We start from the raw sequence: 21157 nt of genomic DNA on the forward strand, positions 1-21157 counted from the left end.
TTCTCAGGGCTCTGGTGACAACATATAAATATGATTCCCCTTTCCTGGCAAAATAAATCTCTTTCTTGTGCTTGTCTGCTCTGTTTCATACCCCCACACAAACAACAATCCGATTTTCTTGATTTCAGACTCCAATAGAATCAGGTCAGTATTGTGGATAGAAGCAATAAATCTCTTTATCTCTGTTGACTTTTATGAAGCTGACATCTCTTAAAATATTTTTCCCCTCTGTTTTTTTTTTTTTTTTAACTGACTGATTAGGCAATAGGGCACTGCAGTCAATTGAATTCCCTGAAATCTAGTATTAAAAAAGGAAAACGAAAGACCTATGGGGCAACTGAAATAAGTGAAGAGGACTCAGAAAGGTCTAATAATTCTCTCCTAAGAAATCAGAAATTGCTTATAAGTGTAAGCCTTTCTGTCTACACAAGTTACTGTCTTTACTTGATATTCTTTGTTCTCTGTCACCAAGCCTATATTCACTTGTTTTATGTTGGTAGCAGCCTGGACTTATTGAAACTGTTTGGAAATTAATGTCCCAAGCTAAACTGTACATATTTAATGTCACTAGAGTAGAGGAACATCATTATTATAGAAAAGATGTTACCTTAAATAACTGAGTAGGAAGAATGAAAATAAAAACATCTAGAGAAATTCTCCAACTAGAGAAATTGTGAGAGAATGATTTTTGATTAGGACATGCCATTATTTTCAAGCATAAAGATACATCAAGATTGAATAATAAATTTCTGGACAGTTTCACAAATACTGTCTACCTCAATTCCCAACACATATGTAGAAAGGGTAGCAATTCAATAGTATTCAGAATATTAAAGACACAATTCAGCCTCCATGTGTACACATTAAAAATCTGATAGAATATTAACTACTTGAAGGGAGGAACTGTTTAGATTAGCTCATGTATAACCTGGTAGATGATAAGTACTTAATAATTGATTAGAATAAACATGTTTTAGTTTCAGCACAATGTCACTTAACTAGCACCTTCAAAGATGAATAAGATATGATCCTCATACTCAAGAAGTTTATTGTCTATTTATTAGAGATAGAAAAGATACTCAGAAATAATTAATGAAAGGTACATGTGAGAGGAGTTTTAAGTGAAAAACACAATATAGACTGAATTAATTCCAACCAAGGGACATATAGCAATAGATTAGAATTATTTAGGCAAAAGAAATGAAATGCATATAATAAAGCTCCTAGCCTGTTGACCTAAGTTCAAATCTGGCCTCAGCCAATGACTAATTGTGTAACATTAGTAATTAAGTAATATACTTAAACCTATTTGCCCCATCTGTTCAAACCACAGTAGTTTTGCCAAGAAAATCAAAATGGGGTTACAAAGAGTTGTACATTACTGAAACATCTAAACATTTATATTTCAGAAATCAGCAAATGTGTAGAATAAGGGCTTGGTTTGTTTTGTTGATTGTTTGAGATGGTGAAAATATTATCAATATGAATTAAACTTTAAGTATATTATGCATTTTCAGAAAGCCAATCATTAAGCATTTACTAGATCACTTCTGTCTTCCACCATATTCTAAGCATGCAATTTGGTCAAAAGAAGTTTTAGGGAGGAGTAGGAAATAAAGTGGGTTGGGCACAGAAATAGACTGAGAATTTTGGACTCCACTTCTTGGTACCCCTACCAGTTAACTATATTGCCAAGACTCTAGCATTCTCCCCCTACTAGAACTTAAACTCCTAACCTTGGGTATGATTAACATGCTTCTGCCTTATCTATTCCAGGTCTTCCTCACTACATAAATCTAGGCCAACCTGAAGCCCAAAACTGAACTCTTACTTTCTCACCCTTGCACCTCCACTCCTCTCATTGGTTTTTATCTTTAGGTCTCCTTTATGGACTACATTTCTCTTTGTGTCCTATGTGTTCTCTCTCTTTGTTAGAATTCACTTTTTCACTCTTTCTATTTATATTCCCAGAACTTAGGATAATGCTTTTCACATAGTAAGTATTTAATAAATGCCTTCTTCATTCTTATGGCATTTTACCTGAGACTCTAAGGAAGAAAAAGTATTCATTAAATATATGTACCAAATTCTGTATTAAGCAGTTTATAAATACTGTAGCAATTGAATCTCACAGTAACACTGTAAATTGATATTATTATTACTATGTTGTTGTTGTTGTCCATTTGATGGTTTAGGAAACTGAGGCAGATTAAGTGACTTGCTCAGGATCACATGGGTTATAAGCTAGCTGTCTTTGAGAAGCACAGATGAAGAAAGTATCCAGTCCAGATATTTGTGTGATGTATTTTAGATGGTCTATAGAAAGTTGTGTAGTTTGAAGAAGGAATTACATTCTTAGCACTCTTCTCTTCTCTTCTGTTCTCTATACTCTCTCTTGGCGATCTTTTTTCAATTCTACTACTTCAAGAGGTCTTGTACTCAACTTTTTTTTGTTTTTGTTTTTTTAGTTCTGTTTTTTATTCATTTAATATCTCTTGGCTTTAAATGTAAAGGAAGCTTATTAGACTTGGAGGATTATAAAAGTTCCGAATCTTTGGTTTTGTGGTCTATTAATTCTACATAGATGAGTCCCAGATAATTTTTCTAGCCCTGACCTCTTTCAGACTCATATCTCCCACTACTTAAAGGACAACTATATATATCTCACTAGTAAATCAAATTTTCCCAAACATTTCTCAAAATTATTTTCTTTATTTTTGTCAGAAGCCCCTTTCTCTTAATTCATCTCACATATCTCTTAATTACATGATTATGTCTTTGACTTATCTCTATCCTTCACTTTCCCATATCTCACTAGATTCTAAGTCCTTACATTGTTGACCCTGTAAAAAAGCTTATTCATCAGTCAATTCATCAACATTCATTTTTTAAAATATCTACTAGGTGCCACACCAGTTTCAAAGATAAAAATAAAATAGTCTTTGTCCTCAAGGATCTCTATTCTTAGGATAATCACTCAATTCCAGCCAAATAGTAATAGCTTTATAAGGAGTCTTCTTGCTTTTACTATTGTAATTCATCTTTCATTCCAATATGGAATTATGTTTTCTTTTACATTTTTATATATTTTTCAAATGTGTACAACAGGATTTCTCAAGCTTTTTCCAATTGTGACCCCTTTTTGTCCAAGAAATTTTTATGCAACTCTGGATAAATTAATATATAAAATTGGTGTAGATATCAAACATTTACTGATAATAATTCCATGGCCCCTGCATTCAGTTATGAGACCCCAAATATATTTCTAGATTTTTTAAAATCTGATGATATCTTTACTTTTTGACCTTATTTCATTCTACTTCTCTTTATCTATTTTATGCTGCAGCAAAATTGGATTTGCTATTTCTCATATGTAACTAGTACTCTTCCCCTCCCTTGTCCCATCTACTTGAAATGCCCCACCCCACCATGTTTCACTATTTTAATTCTAAAATTTTTAAAGACAATTCAAATGTTACTTTTTGTTCTAGTTAGTATTTGTCTTTTCTCCTTCACACCACACAGAGAATTTTCCACCTCTCTTGTGTGCTTATGAATTATGGACTACTATAGTTATTCATGTCTATGTGATATTGTCCTATTAGATTAAGAGAATAAAAAAATTAAAAATTTTATTTACTTAATTTTGGAATTTTCCAAACTGCCTTTAGTTTAGGCTCTTTCTGCACAAAGCTTGAGCTAGTTATTTCACAACTATATCAAAGACAATGACAGTGAGTTGAGAGGCACCCTGCACTTCTACAATTAAGACTCCTTGCAGAAGAAACTTTTGAACATTAGCATTTAGAGAGAGCAGGGGGAAGAGGGGAAGAGACTTCAAGACATTAATAGGGGGAGTTCCAAAGGTAGAGCAAAGATGGCAGACTAAAGTCAGGAAGCTGCTTGAGCTCTATCAGTTTGCCTCAAAAACCAAATGAAACCAAATCTCTGAACAGAGTCTGATGGAATGAAATCACTCTCTAGCTCAAGATAGACTGAAAAAACTTCAAAAAAGGTTAGTCCCACTGAGGTGAAAAGGGTGTTTAGCTGAGATCAGATAGACTCCGGAAAAGCCAGTAGGAGCATCTTAATCACAGCAAATCAGCAACTAAGACCCTCAGTCCTGGCTTAATAGAGTAGCAAATCAGTGAGGCAGCTTCCAATCTCAGCTCAGAAGGCAAATGAGGGGAAAATCAGGCTTTTTCCTAAATAGAACAGGCAAAGATACTCCCTACAAACACAAGAGGTTCCTGACATTGAAGCCAAGGCTCAGAGCTGCACAGGAGGCTTGGGACACCTTTATCCTAGGAGCAGAGCTCCACCTTAAAAGTATAAAAAGAGGAAATACCAAAAGAAAAGAAAAGAAAAGAAGTAAGATATAGAAAAGAATCTTGACCGTAAAAAACTATTATGATAGAAAAGACCGGAATACAAACTCAAACGAGGATAGAATGTCCACAGAAGAAACTTCAAAGAGATAAATTGGCCTCAGAGCCAAAGGAGTTTCCTTGAAATGCTTATAAAATATTTCAAAAAGAGAGGCAAAAGAAAAAATGAGAGATATGCATGAGAGAGTTTGGAAAACAAAGGAATAAACTGTCTCAACAACTCCTCCTTAAACAGTAGAATAAACCAAATGGAAAGAGAGATAGAAAAAATAACTGAAGCAAATTACACATTAAAAGCTAGAACAGGGCAAATGGAAGCTAATGGCTTTGTGAAACAGCAAGAATCATTCAAACAAACTAAAACGAATGAAAAAACAGAAGAAAATGGAAAATACCTCATTGGAAAAACAGACGAACTAAAATATAGAGACAATTTAAAAATCATTGACCTACCTGAAGATCCTGACCAAAAAAAAGAGCCTGTGTAGCATTCTACAAGATGTCATTAAGGAAAACTTCCCCAACAGAAACAGGGGGGAATTAATCATTGAAAGCATGCATCGATTATCTCTGGAAAGAGATCCCACAAGGAAAACCCCAAGTAATATTGTTATGAAGCTCCCAAACTACCATCTCAAGGAAAAAATACTGCAATCTGCCAGACAAAAACAATTTAAATTTTGAGGAGCAACAGCAGGATTACCCAGGATGTGGCAGCTTCTACAATAAAGGATCAGAGGGACTGAAATACCATATTCCCCCCCAAAAAAGGACCTAGGGTTACAACCAAGAATTAACTACCCACGAGATTCAGCATCATCTTTCAGGGAAGGAGACAGAGTTTCAATGAAGTAAAAGACTTTCAATCATTTCTATAGAAAAAAAAACAAAAAAAACAGAGCAAAACAGAAAATTTAATATACAAGAATCAAGAAAATAAACAGGGGGAAAATATATATATTTAAAAGTCCAACTGTCCCTAGATGGGAGCACAATATCTGTAACTCTTAAGAACCGTATCTGACACTGTGGCAGACCTAGTGGAGGGCATCACATGGACTGAGGATGTGGTTGTGAATGGATTCTGATGTAATGACATTAAAGAAAAAGGCATTAAGGAGTGGGGAAAGGTCTCTACTGGGAAAAAAAAAAGGAAAGGGGAACTATAATGGGACAAAGAGGTTCAAAAGATCTATTAAAATAGAGGGGGAAAAGGGAGGGGGAGGAGCATTACCTGAAGCTTGATCTCATCAGTTCTGGTTCTAAGAGGGAATAACTTAATCATTCAGTTGGGTATAGATACTTGTTTAATCCTATAAAGAAGTTGAGGGAGAAAAAGGAAAAGAAAAGTGAGGGACAAGGTAGAAGGGAGAGCAGAAAAACTAGGGAAAAAAGTAAGAGAAGAGGGGGAAGGATTGATAGAATTTAAGGTAGTAGGTGGAGTGGGTTTAAAAAAACACTATTAAGAGAAAGGGAGAGGTGATAGGAGATAAGGTAGCCTGTGGGGTGGGTAAAAAAAAAAAAAAACACAACTACGGACAGGATAGAAAGAGAAAACAAAAGTATATAGTGGGGAGAAAAAAAGATGGGGTTAAATACAGAGCTGGTGATCCTAACTATTAATGTAAATGGGATGAAGTCTTCCATAAAACAGAAGCAAATAGCAGAGTGAACAGAGAGACATATACAGAGTAAAGGAAAAAAGCTGGAACAGAATTTATTATGTTTCAGCTGAAAAAAAAAAAGGTACAGTAGCAATTATGATTCTCAGACAAAGCAGAAATAAAAATAAACCTTATTAAAAGAGATAAGGAGTGAAAGCACATCTTGATAAAGGGTACTGTAAATAATAAAGTAGTAACAATACCAAATGGATGCAAGCAATGTATGCATCAAATGGAAGAGCAGGCTAATGGCTAAAGTAAGCCAGTTACAAGAAAAATTAGACAGCACGACTATTGTAATGGGAGATCTCAACCTTCCCCTCTCAGAATCAGACAAATCTAACCACAAAATAAACAATGTTGCAGGATATAAAAAAAAAAAAAACCCACACATGTCATCAGCATTTCTACATATTACTGACAAAGCCCATCAACAAGAGATAGAAAGAGAAATTCCATTTAAAATTACTATAGACAAAATAAAATACTTGGGGATCTACCTGCCAAGACAAACCCAAGAACTATATGAACACAGTTACAAAACACTTCTCACACAAATAAAATCATATCTAAACAATTGGAAAAATATCAATTTTTCATGATTCTGCTGAGCTAATAATGGCAATTCTGCCTAAAATGGTCTACTTGTTCAGTGCCATACCATTCAAATTGCCAAAATATTATTTTATAGAACTAGGAAAAATAATAACAAAATTTATCTGGAAGAACAAAAGATCAAGAATATTAAAGAAATTGATGAAAAAAATGCAAATGATGTTGACTTAGCAGTACCAAAATTAAAACTATATTATAAAGCAGTAGTCATCAAAACCATTTGGAACTGGCTAAGAAATAGATTAGTAGATCATTGTAATAGACTAGATACACATGACATAGTAATCAAGGCCTATGACAGCCTAGTATTTGATAAATCCCCCAACTCCAGCTTCTGAAATAAAAACTCACTGGGAAAAAAGGAAAATAATGTATCAGAAATTCAGCATAGACTTGCATCTTATATCCCATACCAAAATAAAGTAAAAATGGATACATGATTTGGGCATAAAGGACGATACCATAGACAAATTAGGAGAACAAGGAATAACTTACTTTTTTATATCTTTGGAGAAGGGAGACATTTTTGACCAAAGAAGAACTAGCAAACTAGCATTGAAACATGAAAGGCAAAATGGACAACTTTGATTATATTAAATTTAAAAAGTTTTTGCAGAAACAAAACCAACAGAAACGAAATTAAAGGGGAAGTATAAAGCTTTTGAAAAAATATTTTCAGCCAGTATTTCTGATGACAGTCCCATTTTTAAAATATATAGCAAGAATCATGCAAAATTTATAAGACAACAAATCATTCCCCAATTGATAAATTGTCAGAGGATATGAACAGACAATTTTCAGATGATGAAATTAAAGTCATCTATAGTTATATGAAAAAATGCTCTGAATCACTATTGATTAGAGAAATGCAAATTAGGACAAGCCCAAGGTACCACTTCACACCTCTCAGAATGGCTATTACAAGAAAAGATAATGATAAATGTTGGAGGGGATGTGGGAAAACTGGCACACTAATGCATTGTTGGTGGAATTGTGAAATGATCCAACCATTCTGGAGATTGGAATTATGGCCAAAGACCTATCAAACAGGGCCATTACTAGGTCTGTATCCCAGGAAACCAGAAAGAAAGGAAGAGGACCCACATGTACAAAAATGTTTGTAGCAACTCTTTGTGGTAATGAACAGGCTGTGGTATATGAAGTTAATGGAATATTATTGTTCTATAAAAAAATGATGAACAAGTTGATACTGATGCTGAGTGAAACAAGCAGAATCAGGAATACATTGTACAGCAAGAATGTGCAATGATCAGCTGACTATGAACAGCTTGGTTCTCAGTAATTCAGTGATCCAAATAATCCCAATAGACTTTGGACAGAAAATGCTATTGGCATCTAAAATCTAATGTAAATTAACACATACTCTGTTCACTTTTTTTCTTTTTCTGTTTTTTTATCACTCCCATGCTTTTCCCCTTTTGTTCTGATTTTTCTCTCCCAACATGATTTTATAAATCAGAGTTCATTAAAAATGAATAAACTTACTACTATGACATTAATGGGGCTATTACTAGATAAGAAACAGGGATAAATAGGATCCAAATGTCTTCAAGGGGGGAATGTTGATATGTTAGTTTTCTATTTTAATTCTTTATTCTGATAGATTCTGATCTATAGAATTTATTTGAATATTTTTGTTATCCAGTCACTCATCTATGATCAAATTGAACTCATAACCTTTGAGATTTGGAAAAATTTCATCATATTTATCTTCATTTCATTAACAACAATAGCTAGAAGTGAGTTTCATTATCTTGAAGATGAAGACTTTAATTCCATGTTCTTGTGACAATCATTAAAGCTAGTTTTCTCACCAAATACAGAATAATTATTCATTAGGTGGGACATCATGAAGAAGAGATAGGTATCTAGGATAGAACACTGAAAGTAACTGTAATTCCCTTCATATACTTTACCCATCTTTGTTAGAATGAAATGTATTTTGCTGTTGATTGTCAGGTTCCCAGTTGTGTAGGACAACAAATCTAACTCAAAATGACTTCTCAGAGATCTCTCAAAGTGAAGAATAGAAGCTTTATTCAAGCATCTCATGAGAACCGGATAGCCAATAAACTGGGGTCTCCAGTAAAAAGAAGGTTACCCTTTAAGAAGTCAGGAAAGATTATATAGTTACAAGTCATAAAAAATCAAGACAACCCCCTCCCCCTTCTCCTTATTCAGTCAATTCTCATTATCTCAATTAATGTCTGGAAGTAACATGGACTTGTTAAATTTTGACCTGAATTTTATGATGGTGAGTTTCACAGTTTTATAATTGTTTTACTTTTTCCAATATGAGCACCCTATCTCCAAAATTCCCCAGATAAACTGAAACCAAGTTATCAGTTCAAACTACATTAGTTAATAATTTTATAAGAAACCATATAGTCCCCTCACAAAGAGGAGGTTTGTTTAGAGGTAAGCAATCCATTAAACTAGGATAACCAAGGACACTTAGTTTATCTCAAGCTTCCTCAACAAATAGAGGTTACCCAGTTTACAGATCCCTTAGAATGTCTCCAGTTTATTAATTAGTTAGCTTCTTCTAAGAAGTTAAGTAAAGGTTCAGGAGGTCAAATATTTCTACTAGAAGAGCAAAAACTTTTTGTTTTTCCCGGAGTCCTAATGGTTAACAGATCTGATATATCTTTAGTTTCCTGTCACACTCATCAATTGTTCATATAATTCTTAGAGAATGAATATCAATCAACTTTAATTTTTGTAGATGTGAATCTCTGAAGATGAGAACTTTGTATCCTTACATATCTCAATCTACCAAATTTTAATAAAGATCCCTTCTGTTAGGAAATCTTTTTTAAAAATTTGTATTGCTATCTTTCATATTTATATAAATTTTATTTCCAAATATATTCTTAATTCACTGCTTCCCAGTATAAAAAAAATTAAAAATAAAAAATAAAAAGAGAAAAAAAATTGTAAGAAAAAATCTTAAGAAAAGATCTTAAGATCTAAACCCAAAGTCTCCCATTATGCAAAGAAGGAAGGGTGCTATATATTCCTTAAAATCTTAAAGGTTTCAAGTTTTTAGTTTTCCTCCACCCCCTCCTTTTTCACATTTATGTTGTTACTATAGTCAATGAGAATACTGTTTTTCTAGTTTGTCTCTTTTTATTTGGTGACTCTTCATAAGTCTTATCTTTGGAAAATCTTAAAACATACAATTTAGGAATATTTTTAGGTGGAGGTTTTACAATATATTATTTCAATACTAACAACATGAAGCATTGAACCTAAAGTCATTTTAATAAATTCTGTCTTTTGCTCTCTGATCACCCATCAGCCCCAATTTCTTTTTCTTTCTCTCCTTCACCTTTGCTCTCTTTGAAATTCACTGCTTTGAAACAGTTATTATCTTATCTCTTATCTCTCTTTTCCTGCAGTTCTTTTCTCTTAGCTTTTTGTTAGATATCTAGAGAAAGTAGTATTTATAATGTCCTCCAAGTATTTTTTTGCTCCAGGGTATACTTTTGTTTTCTTAGTTTGTTGATACAGGGAGTAGAAAGAGGATTTGGGAGTAAAGTGATTAAAGTTGATAAGTGGATCTTGGTAGAAAATTTGGAAGGCTCCAAGATTTACATTTCCTTATTCTGAAAATATAAGCTTCTAAAAAGGCAGTCATCTATTCTATTAACCAAATAATTATTTCTTTTCCATTCAATGACATAATTTTAAACCCTAAAACTTTTCCTGCAAGACCCGAGCCCTAGTTTTTATTCACAAAATTCACAATAAAAGAAATCTTTCTATAGCAGTACTATCAAATAATGTTGGATTGAAGATCAAACTCAATGCCCTTTAAAGTCTTTCATAACTCAAAGTGTCTATGATTAAGTAATATTGGCTATTCTGATTTCTGATCTCCAGTCTGACCTGATTTTTTTCCCCCCTTTACTGGCTGAAAAGCTTAATACCTTGTCCCTTTTGGATTTCCTCAGAAAAATATTAAAAAAAAAAAAGAAAGAAATAGGAAGATTTTATGAACCAATAATAGGGATTAGATTTTTCACCACAGAGGAAGACAAACAAAATGGCAAAAAGCCCTAAGATCATGCCATATCAATATCCATTGAAGGAACTAAGTATTATTTACTTAGAACAGAATTAGAGACAATTAAATTTTTTAAGTGTTTGAAGGCCTGACCTGAAGGAAACAGATTAAATTTGTTACATGTGGATAAAGAATGGGAGAGGCAATAAGCATGAGAGAATCATTTTCTATGTGCCATGCACTCTGCTAAGCACTTTTATTTAAATTGATCTTCACAACAATTCTGGGAGGTATGTGCTATTATTAACCTCATTTTTTTTTTTTTCAGTTAAGGAAACTGAGAAAGAGAGAAAGTTAAGTGACTTGTCCAGGTTTTTAAAGGTAGTGTTTGAGGTTGGATAGGAACTTAGGTCTTCTTTATTCCAAATTCAATTCTCATTGATTGGCCATCAATAGGTCCCAGGCCAAGTTCCATTTGGTTGTTTGGGTCCTGATAGATTTTAATTAAATATAAATAGCAACTATTTTTGCTTTGGTCAGAATCCTTGAGAGTTTCCCCTTTCAGATTTTATTTATTTATTTAGTGGTTTTTTTTTTTTTTGTTTTGTTTTTTGTTTTTTGGGTTTTTATTTATTTTATTTTTTTGGACTGAGTGAAAGAGGAGAACCTTTGTTTCAAATACTGCCTATCCTTAATCACTTACTAGGTACAGCCATCAATTTCTCTGCTAACTACACCTAACATTGAAGACCTCATCTACTACACCATCTAGTTGTGTACAAATTATGAGATAAATTTGAAATAAGCAACTGAGAGAAGGTATTGTAATTAAGAAAGTTTGGGAAAAGCTTCCACTAGAAGGAGAAAGTCAAGAAGCCAGGGAAACTGTGAGGAGATGAACAGATGAAGAGCAACTCATACATAAAGAATAGTCAGTGAAAAAGGCAGAATTTTGAATATTGAAGAATCAATAGGAAGGCCAAAGAGACCAGTACCACTAGATCAAAGACTTCATGAGAAGCCTAAATTATAAGAAAAATGCAAAGTTGAAAAATGTCATGAAGGTCTTTGACAGCAGAGGATTTTATTCTCCAGCTAATAGACATTCAATGGAGTTTATTGACTAGGGGAGAAAGGTGTTTGGACCTGTGTTTTAGAAAAATACCTTTAACAGCTGAATGGATGAGGGACCTGAGGGAGGAGACTAGTGGTAGGCAGATCAATCATCAGTTATTGCAATAATGCAGGTATGAGGAGTTGAGGAGCCACGGTGGTGGCAATTTCACAGGTAAGAAAGGGCATATTCAAGAGATTTTATGAAGGTATAATTGAAGGTATACATGAAGGTAAGATTGAATATAGGAAATGAGAGAAAGTGAATAATCAATGACTGCAAACATAGGAGACTGGAAGGATGAAAACGATAGGAAGACCAGTAACCAGTAACACAGAAAGATGATCTAGGCAGCTATATGAAGGATGAATTGGCAAAGAAGGTAATAGAAGTAAGGAAATCACTTAAGAATCTGTTATTATAGTCATACTGAAAAATGGTGAGGATCTAATGTAATGGCTATGTAATCAGAGAAAACAGGATGAATAAGGGAGTTATTTTGGAGGTAGATTTTCAAAGGACTTGGAAACTAATTAAATATCTGAACATAGTAGTAGGGAAACAGGAAGAATCAAAGATGATTGTGGAATTATTAATCTAGTTGACTGGGATATAAGGGTAACCTTGGACAACTAGGTGGTCCAATGGATAGAGCACCAGATGTGGAATCAGGAGGACCCAAGCTCAAATCTGGCTTTAGACACTATCTGTGTGATCCTGGGCAAATCAACTTAAGCCTCTTTTCATAATTTTCTCATCTGTAAAATGAGATGGAGAAAGAAATGGCAAACTACTCCAGTATCTTTGCTAAAAAAAAATCCCAGAGTTACCAACTCAGACCCCACTGAAATGATCGAACAATAACAAGTGCTACCTTAAACAGAAATAGAGTTTTGGAAGAGGCTGTTTATAGAAGAAGATGAAAAACAATAACAAATATGCTTTTGGAAAAGCGGATTTTGAGATAATAATACTCAATGTGGAGTTAACACTGAGGGATTAGAATTTAGGAGAGATTAAAACTAGATATTTGCATTTGTGAATCACATGCCTAAGTGGTATAATCAAACCCATAAGAAATGATAAGATCAAATAAAATCAGTAAAATTTATAGAGTAAAAAGAGGAAGATCCATGGAAGAATTCTGAGGGATATTCAAGCTTTGGGTATAGGAATTAGAAGGAAGATCCATGGAAGAATTCTGAGGAATATTCAAGCTTTGGGTATAGGAGTTGGATGAAGATTCCTTAAAGGAGACAGGAAGGAAGAGAATAAGAAGAAATCAGTGATTCATTCAAAAAAATATTAAGCACTTGCTATGTAGCAGGAAAGCAGTCCCTGCTTTCCAGAAGCTTACAATTTAATAGCAGGACACAACATATGAACAAATAAACACAATTCATATACAGATAACTGGATAAATAGGAAATAGATAAGAGGGTTGAGTTAAGTAGGGCTGGGAAAGACTTCTTATAAAAGATATAATTTTATTTGAGACTTAAAGGAAACCAGGGAAATTGGTAGGTGAATTTGAGGAGAAAAAGTATTCTAGGCATAAGGGAATAACCAAAAAAATGCCTATAGACAAGAAAAAGGAATGCCTTATTTGTGAAATACTAGGAGGCCACTAGGTAGACAGTAATCCATCTGAAGATTGTAAAGGTAAGAGAAGTTATTTTAGAGGTAGATTTTCAAAGGACTTGGAAATTAATGAAACGTCAGTACATGATAGTAAGGAAACAGGAAGAATCAAAGATGATTCTGGAATTATTAATCTAGTTGACTGGGATATAGGGGCTACTGTAATGCCGGAGAAACTGAGGCAAGATAGACAATAGAGAGTTTTAACTATTTTATTGAAAGTGGGAGATTGTGCTGGGGGCATGATACTCCCAGGGGTGATATCCAAAGCATCCAGCAGCGAATGTGAGTTCTCAGTGACATATTTATACACAGTAGCTAAACAAAGGCGGGGTGGGGGGGGGGAGGGGGAGGAGCGGAGGGGGGAAAGGGAGGGAGAAGGTGAAGTCAGAACTCTGATGAGCAGGAATCTCCAGGCAGGAACCATGAATCCGATTCTGATAGGTTGGGGAGGTAGGACCATAAATTCTAACAAACTGGGAGTTAAAGAGTTGTCCAACTTAGAGGCAGAAAGTCTGGACTCTCCCTTTTTGAGTTTACACATTGACAATTTATAACTTTAGAGTAAATAGCCCTGAGTTATATCAGTCTTAATGAATTGGAATGTTGGGGAGAGGGGTTTGCAGCTAAGGGGATTGAGGCAGAACAATTAGGAAAATTGATGCAGAACAGAACAATTTAGGGAAACTGAGGCAGAACAATTTAGGGAAACTGAGGCAGAACAATAAAAGAGAACTGTGGCACAACACTACCTTGGACAACTGGGTGGTACAATGGATAGAGCCACTTCTAGTAGGTTTATAAAGATCTTTGAACACCAAACAGAAAATTTTTTATTTGTTTCTAGAGACAATAGAAATCCACTGGAGTTTATTGATTAGGTGGAGGTATGTGACATGATTGTACCATTTACTTCTACTGAAATCAAAGTGAAAGACAGTACCAGGACCAATGGACAGTCAGAAGTGTTAAATGCTAATGAAAGCAGAAATGGAATTCAGAATAAGAAAAGACCATAAAAACCTGAGATTACTAAGCACTTTAAGGAAAAAAAAAATAGTTTAGGCATTGCAAATCGAATTGAAAATTGAGTCATGCATGAACATTCCTATATCTAATCTCTAGTAGAAAAATGCTATCTAATTTAAGTCCATATAGTAGCCTTTCCAGTATTTGAAGATAGATTGTTATCTTAACATTTTTTTTTCACTTAGCTAAATATTCTCAATTGTTTACACCTATTTTCACATGACAGGGTTTCAAACCACTAACAAGCCTAGTTACCATCTTCTTGAGTTGACAATGTCTTATTTTTCAGTGTTCTTAAGTTTTGGTACTCAGAATGCACCATAACATTTGAAATATTCCCTGATCATTTTGGGTGTAGCCAGATTATTATTTCCATTAATCTGTATTTCTATTAATGCAGTTCAACTCTGATGCAGCATTTCAGCAGTGAAGTCTCATTATTGACACACATTGGTTTTTTTTCCTTTTTTATTTTTATAGCTTTTTTTTTTTTTTTACAAGATTATGCATAGGTAATTTTTCAGCATTGACAGTTACAAATCCTTTTGTTCCAACTTTTTCCCTCTTCCCCCCACCCCTTACCCTCGATGGTAGATTGACCAATATGTGTTAAATATGTTAAAGTATAAGTTAAATACAATATATGTATACATGTCCAAACAGTTATTTTGCTGTATAAAAAGAGTCAGACTTTGAAATAGTGTACAGTTAGCCTGTGAAGGAAATCAAAAATGCAGGCAGACAAAAACAGAGGGATTGGGAATTCTATGTAATGGTTCATACTCATCTCCCAGAGTTCTTTCCTCGGGTGTAGCTGGTTCAGTTCATTACTGCTCTATTGGAACTGATTTGGTTCATCTCATTGTTGAAGAGGGCCATGTCCATCAGAATTGATCATCATATAGTATTGTTGTTGAAGTATATAATGATCTGGTCCTGCTCATTTCACTCAGCATGAGTTCGTGTAAGTCTCTCCAGGCCTTTCTGAAATCATCCTGCTGGTCATTTTTTACAGAACAATAATATTCCATAATATTCATATACCAAAATTTATTCAGTCATTCTCCAATTGATGGGCATCCACTCAGTTTCCAGTTTCTGGCCACTATAAAGAGGGCTGCCACAAACATTCTTGCACATACCAAATTGACACACATTATTAACCTTAAGGTCAAGTAACAATACTCTCTAATTTGAAGTTTTCTTGGCAAAGATACTTGGCAATGGTTTGCGTTTCCATCTCCTGCTCATTTTACAGATGAGGAAACTGAGGCAAACAGGGTTAAGTGACTTGCTTAGGATTACTGAAGCCAGATTTGATTTCAGAAAGACAATATATTCAGTATATTTTTATATTAATCAAACCATAGATTATCAGTGTTAGGAAAGATTTAAGAGGTCATTTAGTCTAAGTAACTTATTAGATAAATGATGAAGCCCAGAGTTATGACCAGTTTATGTTTAGATAGCAAGTTAGTGATAGAACTAGAGTTCTTACAACCTATTTGAGAGAAAATGATTTTTAAAAAGTATAAGACTTTATAGTTATTCCTATTAAATTTTACAGTGGTTTCAACTCAGAGTTCCAGCTAGGCAAATCATAATTTTGAATCATGATTTTATCATTACTATATTTTCTATCCTATCAATCCTTTATCAGTCACATATTTGCTAATCAAAAATTCTATTTTTTCACCCAAACCATTGAATAAAAAAATTAACAGGATGGGACCAAGGGTAGAATTCTATGTCATCACGAAAAACTAATTTCCAGATAGATATGGGTCCATTAATAAACATACAATGGTAACAGATCTTCTAACCTGTGTGTTATCATCTAGTCTACATTTTTTCTTGCCCACAAGAATATCATTGCTGAAATCAAATATCTTTCTGAAATTGAGATACATAATGTTTATGACATTTGGCTGATCTACCAATTTAATAACTATAACAAACAAAAAAGAATGGATTTACTAAGAATAAATAATGCCAAACTAATAAAGGCTTGCTGAAAGAAATAAAGAATGGATCTCAAACTGGTTTCTGAGGACTCACAAATCATCTATTTAATAATTCATTCTGGATTTTTTTTTCCCGGGCTATAGTGGTATATATAAAAGCATTTATTTACTGAGTCTATTTAATACTATTTAAATAGTCACTTTATATGTTTTTTACTTTTATTTTATTTGTATGATCACCTTAATAAATCTCAATAATATCATTTTGATATAAAAACAAAAAGAACAAAAGAACAAAATAATGATAATAGCTAACATTGACATAGTGCTTTAAGTTTTGCAAAGAGTTTTACATGTATTATTTTTTCTTTTTTTCTGATTATAACTCTTGGAATTGGGTGAAGTGTCTGAAAATTTGATAATATCCTCTTTGTGTTTGTGTGTATGTATTTATGTGTTTGTGTGTATGTATGTGTGTGTGTTAAGAATTCAAGAGATTTGAGTAAATGTAGAAGAAAGAACATATAAGTTAAATTCCTAAGAAGGGATCAATTGGGGAAGAAAAAAACACGTCTCAATTTTATCTGATACTCTCCTTGAGAAAGACCTCATACATTTTATAGATCCAGAGATCTTCGATTCTTCTCCAACAGCATTACTTCTTAAGTGATGGGACTATCTCCATGAAGAGTCAAGGACAAATTGGAGACAGATTGAAAAATTCATAATAAAATATACTCCAAATCTAAGGAGTATCTTGAAGATTCTAGCAAATGAACTTCTGGAAATTTTTTCACTTCTTAGTTTGAGTCTGAGTCTTCTTTGCCTTGTATTCTCTATTATTTGTAAGAAAATGTCAGGTTGTGTTGTGTTAGTTTTTTTTTTTTTTCTGGTGGGGGAAAAGGGGATATTTTGTATGACCTGTACCAACTAGAGACTCCAGACAGACACTGAGTTTTGTTGCTTTTTAGGAGTCTGAGTTGAGAAGTTACTCATATATGGCCCCCCTAAAGATGGATTCCCCTTGCAGCTGGTTCCTCTGTGGGAATCTCCAAGGGAGAGGGTAATGTTTCTGAGGGTAATAAGGTTTGATAGATTAGATTTACACAGCTCTCCCATGACCTAACATATAGTATGATTAGCCTTCCTCAGGGAGTAATTAGGCTTCTAATGTAATTTTTTAGACCTTTAGAATTATAAAAGCCCTTGGAGTCTAAGCCTTTCAGATATGGCAGATACCTAAAAATATCAGAGGTACCATAGACTAATAGACTAATGACTTGCTGATTGGACATATTTATATGAAAAGGAGAAGAAGGTTAAATCTATCAAAATTCTTTGGCTTAATATTCGGTGACTTATAATTGCCTCATTTCCTCCCAAAACTGAATCTGAAATGAGAGTACTGTCATTAAAACTATGTCCCTAACTTCTGCCTTTATCCATTGGCACACAAGGACTCATTTCCCAGTTGTTAACATACTCCTACCCATTCTTGTTATATCCATCCCAGTGGTGTGAATGTCTATGATCTGAAGAAAAAATAGCAATTCCTCCCCCTCTGCCCATAGATATCATCTCTTCAAATTTTGTGACACTATTTTCTCTTGTCAATTCTTTCTTTTAAACCTCCTTTGCTATATCTTTATCCATGTCAGACCCACTAAATATGGGTATTTTCTAACTCTCATTCCTAAACCCTCTTTTTTCCTCTCACTTTTAAAAAGAAATTTATTTTTAAAATGTATTTATTTAAAACATAAAAACAAAATAGAAAAAATAGAAAAATAAAAAAGACTTGTGTGATTGTGTTGTTAACACAAGCAAATCTTGTCATGAATCAGGAATCACTAGGATGTGAAAAGACTTTAAATGATTACTTTTAAGTGATTACTTTGTAAGATCTTCAAATATTTAGGGCATATTCAAGAATAATTCATCTATATTTTTCCTTTTTACAATAGAAGTAACCAAGCTGAATCTCATGTTAAGTTCTGTATTAGTTATTCAGGGGAAATTTAACAAAAAAAAAAAAAATGCTGAATTTCCCCAGAGCATTTAATCTTTTGTACTTTCTCTGATAACTGGAAAAAGAACTTCTTAGTGATTCCTTGAAAATGAAAACTGCTGGGGAAAGAGGGAGATGAGATGTGCATAGTTCTTTGTTATGAGTCTCAGTTTATTGGGGCAAACAATTCTACCATGAAAAATGACTTTTTTTTTTTTTTTTTTTTTTGAAAAATGACTTCTTTGAGATTTGTTTTCTTTTATTCTAGCCAAAAATGGTTTGGATTTAAAGATTTCCCCCTTCTTCTTCTTCTTTTTTTTTTTTTGACACTGTAATATACTGGATAAATAAATTCAAGGAAATAACCCAAGGCATTTGAAACAAAGATAGAAAATAACCACAAGTAGGGGAAAAAATGTGGCTTTGTAGGAACTACAGCAGGAAGTCAATGCATCCTATTCCTTTTCATATTTCTCTTCAAAACAGCTGGGCCCCTCCTCAGACTAAATATATTGTTAATAAAATAGAAAAGTAATCCTCTTGACAATTTAGTGGACCTTCACTACTCCTCCATTTATGCCAAAGTTATAGAGCAGAAAAGAAAATGCAAATCTAGTAGTCTCATATTCCTAGAAGAGAAAGTCTGAAGTTAAAGAAGCAAGAGAAATAAACAATGCTGAAGGCCTAAGACATAGAGGAAATGCACCAGCCCATGAAAATTGTACCAGGAATTACATCCCCATAAATAATATTAATACAATATACATGTGATTACATTTATATGTTTACCCATATATGTGTATATATATATATATATGTATGTATGTAGATAAATAAATAATAAATAGTCTGTATTCATATCTATGCTTATACCTAAATTCCATAGTGTCAGACATGGTATCAGCAAGACCTGAGTTCAAATATAGCTTTAGATACTTACTAGCTATATAACCTTGAACCTGTCATTTAACATATGTTTGCCTCAATTTCTCACTTACAAAATGGTACACTTAAGTACCAAGGTTGTTGTGAAGATCACACGAGATAGTAATTGCAAACTATAGTATATCAATCAATTTCTCAATTAGGTAAAGAAAAAAAGCTCAGATGCTTGTTTTTTTGTTTGTTTCGTTTTGTTTTTATTTTTCTTAATTGATCAGCTATATCAGCTATAATTTGCCATAGAAATAAGTTTTGTTAATTTTATTTCCTTGATTGCCTAATCAGGGAACTGGAACCATTCCTGCTCATTGCTGGCAGTGAGAACTTATATCAAGTCTCTGATTTGGGAAGAAAACCTGTTGATGTATCATGTAGATCAAGTAAGCAGAACAGTTTTGAGAATGGTTTTGTGTCTCTTTATCTGTTCAATATTCTATAATAGATATTGGGGGGGGGGAGTTGCAGTATTATTTAATAAACAAAAAAGCTGCTTGTGCTGAAAAGTTTCAAATATGGGTAAAGATTAAATACTGTAAGAATAAGTACTCAGGAACAAAATATCCGTGGCTGAAGTGATGACTTACCTTATTTTAAACTACTAATAGAGAAATCCAGAAAACTATTTCTCTGCCTTTCTTCACAAGACCTTGAAGCTGATTAATTTTTGATCACACTGCACATGAATAAACTGAATGCTGGGAAAATCTAAAAGAACTCTTTATTCTTAAGTGGCTCCTAATCATCCTTGTTTTTTCAAATTCTCACAAGTAAAAATGAATTAGGATTTTACTGAACTGGTGAATTTAGTTTAGTGAGAGGTAGCTTCCAAAGTTGATTACACTTTATCCTTGAGGATATCTTGATAGTTTTTCTTAGATGGTGGAATAAGGTTTTATACACACACACACACACACACACACACTCACAAAAGTGGGGTTAGCACAATCCAGAATATCACTCTACAATTTTATAGAAAGAAGTTCATTTTTTAAAGTTCATGTATAGATTTAATTTGCATTGACAAACTTTTGTTACAAAAGGCTGAATTATAAACAATAATTCCAATTTATTCATTTACATGTAAACACCTGAAGGGCAAAAATCATTTAATTTTTCTTCTCTGTATATCCCAGGGCCATACACATACTAGATGTTTAATAAATGCCTGTTTCAATTAACTGAATTGAACAAAAATCAGAAATTCAAAGCAAGGGACCAGAATACCCAGGTCATTTGGCGAGGGAATTCACTTCCCAGTAGAAAAGGCTTTTGGGAACACCAAATTTAGATCAAAAGTTTATTTGTTGAAGGATTATCAAGCTTTTGTGCTTTGACAGGCTCTTTTGTTAAACAGCTTCTGTGGGATGGCGCAGTAGGAATGCTGAACAATGATTTCTCTTCTTTTTTTCTAGAATTCTTATAATCTACTGCCTGCTTGTGCTTGTAATTAAAATGTTACTATTTCTAAGCAATAGTTTGTTTTGAATATTTTATAATTCTTGCTTCCTGTTGACATAATAGAAAAATACCATAAATTTTTGTAGGTAAATTGTTTCTGAAAAACATTGTAGTATCAATGTAACAAAGAAGAGGATCATCTATTCAATTTCAGAATATAGAATAAACAGAGTGAATATATTTCTCTAGAAATAACCTACATCTTTAAAAATGTATCTAATGATAATAATAAGAATAAGAAAATAAGGTTATAGGGATGTGAACCTTTCCTGCTGGAATCCTAAATGTAAATGGAAAGAGATGC

Source organism: Antechinus flavipes, chromosome 3, assembly GCF_016432865.1.
Source record: "Antechinus flavipes isolate AdamAnt ecotype Samford, QLD, Australia chromosome 3, AdamAnt_v2, whole genome shotgun sequence".
In the NCBI taxonomy this organism is placed as follows: Eukaryota; Metazoa; Chordata; class Mammalia; order Dasyuromorphia; family Dasyuridae; genus Antechinus; species Antechinus flavipes.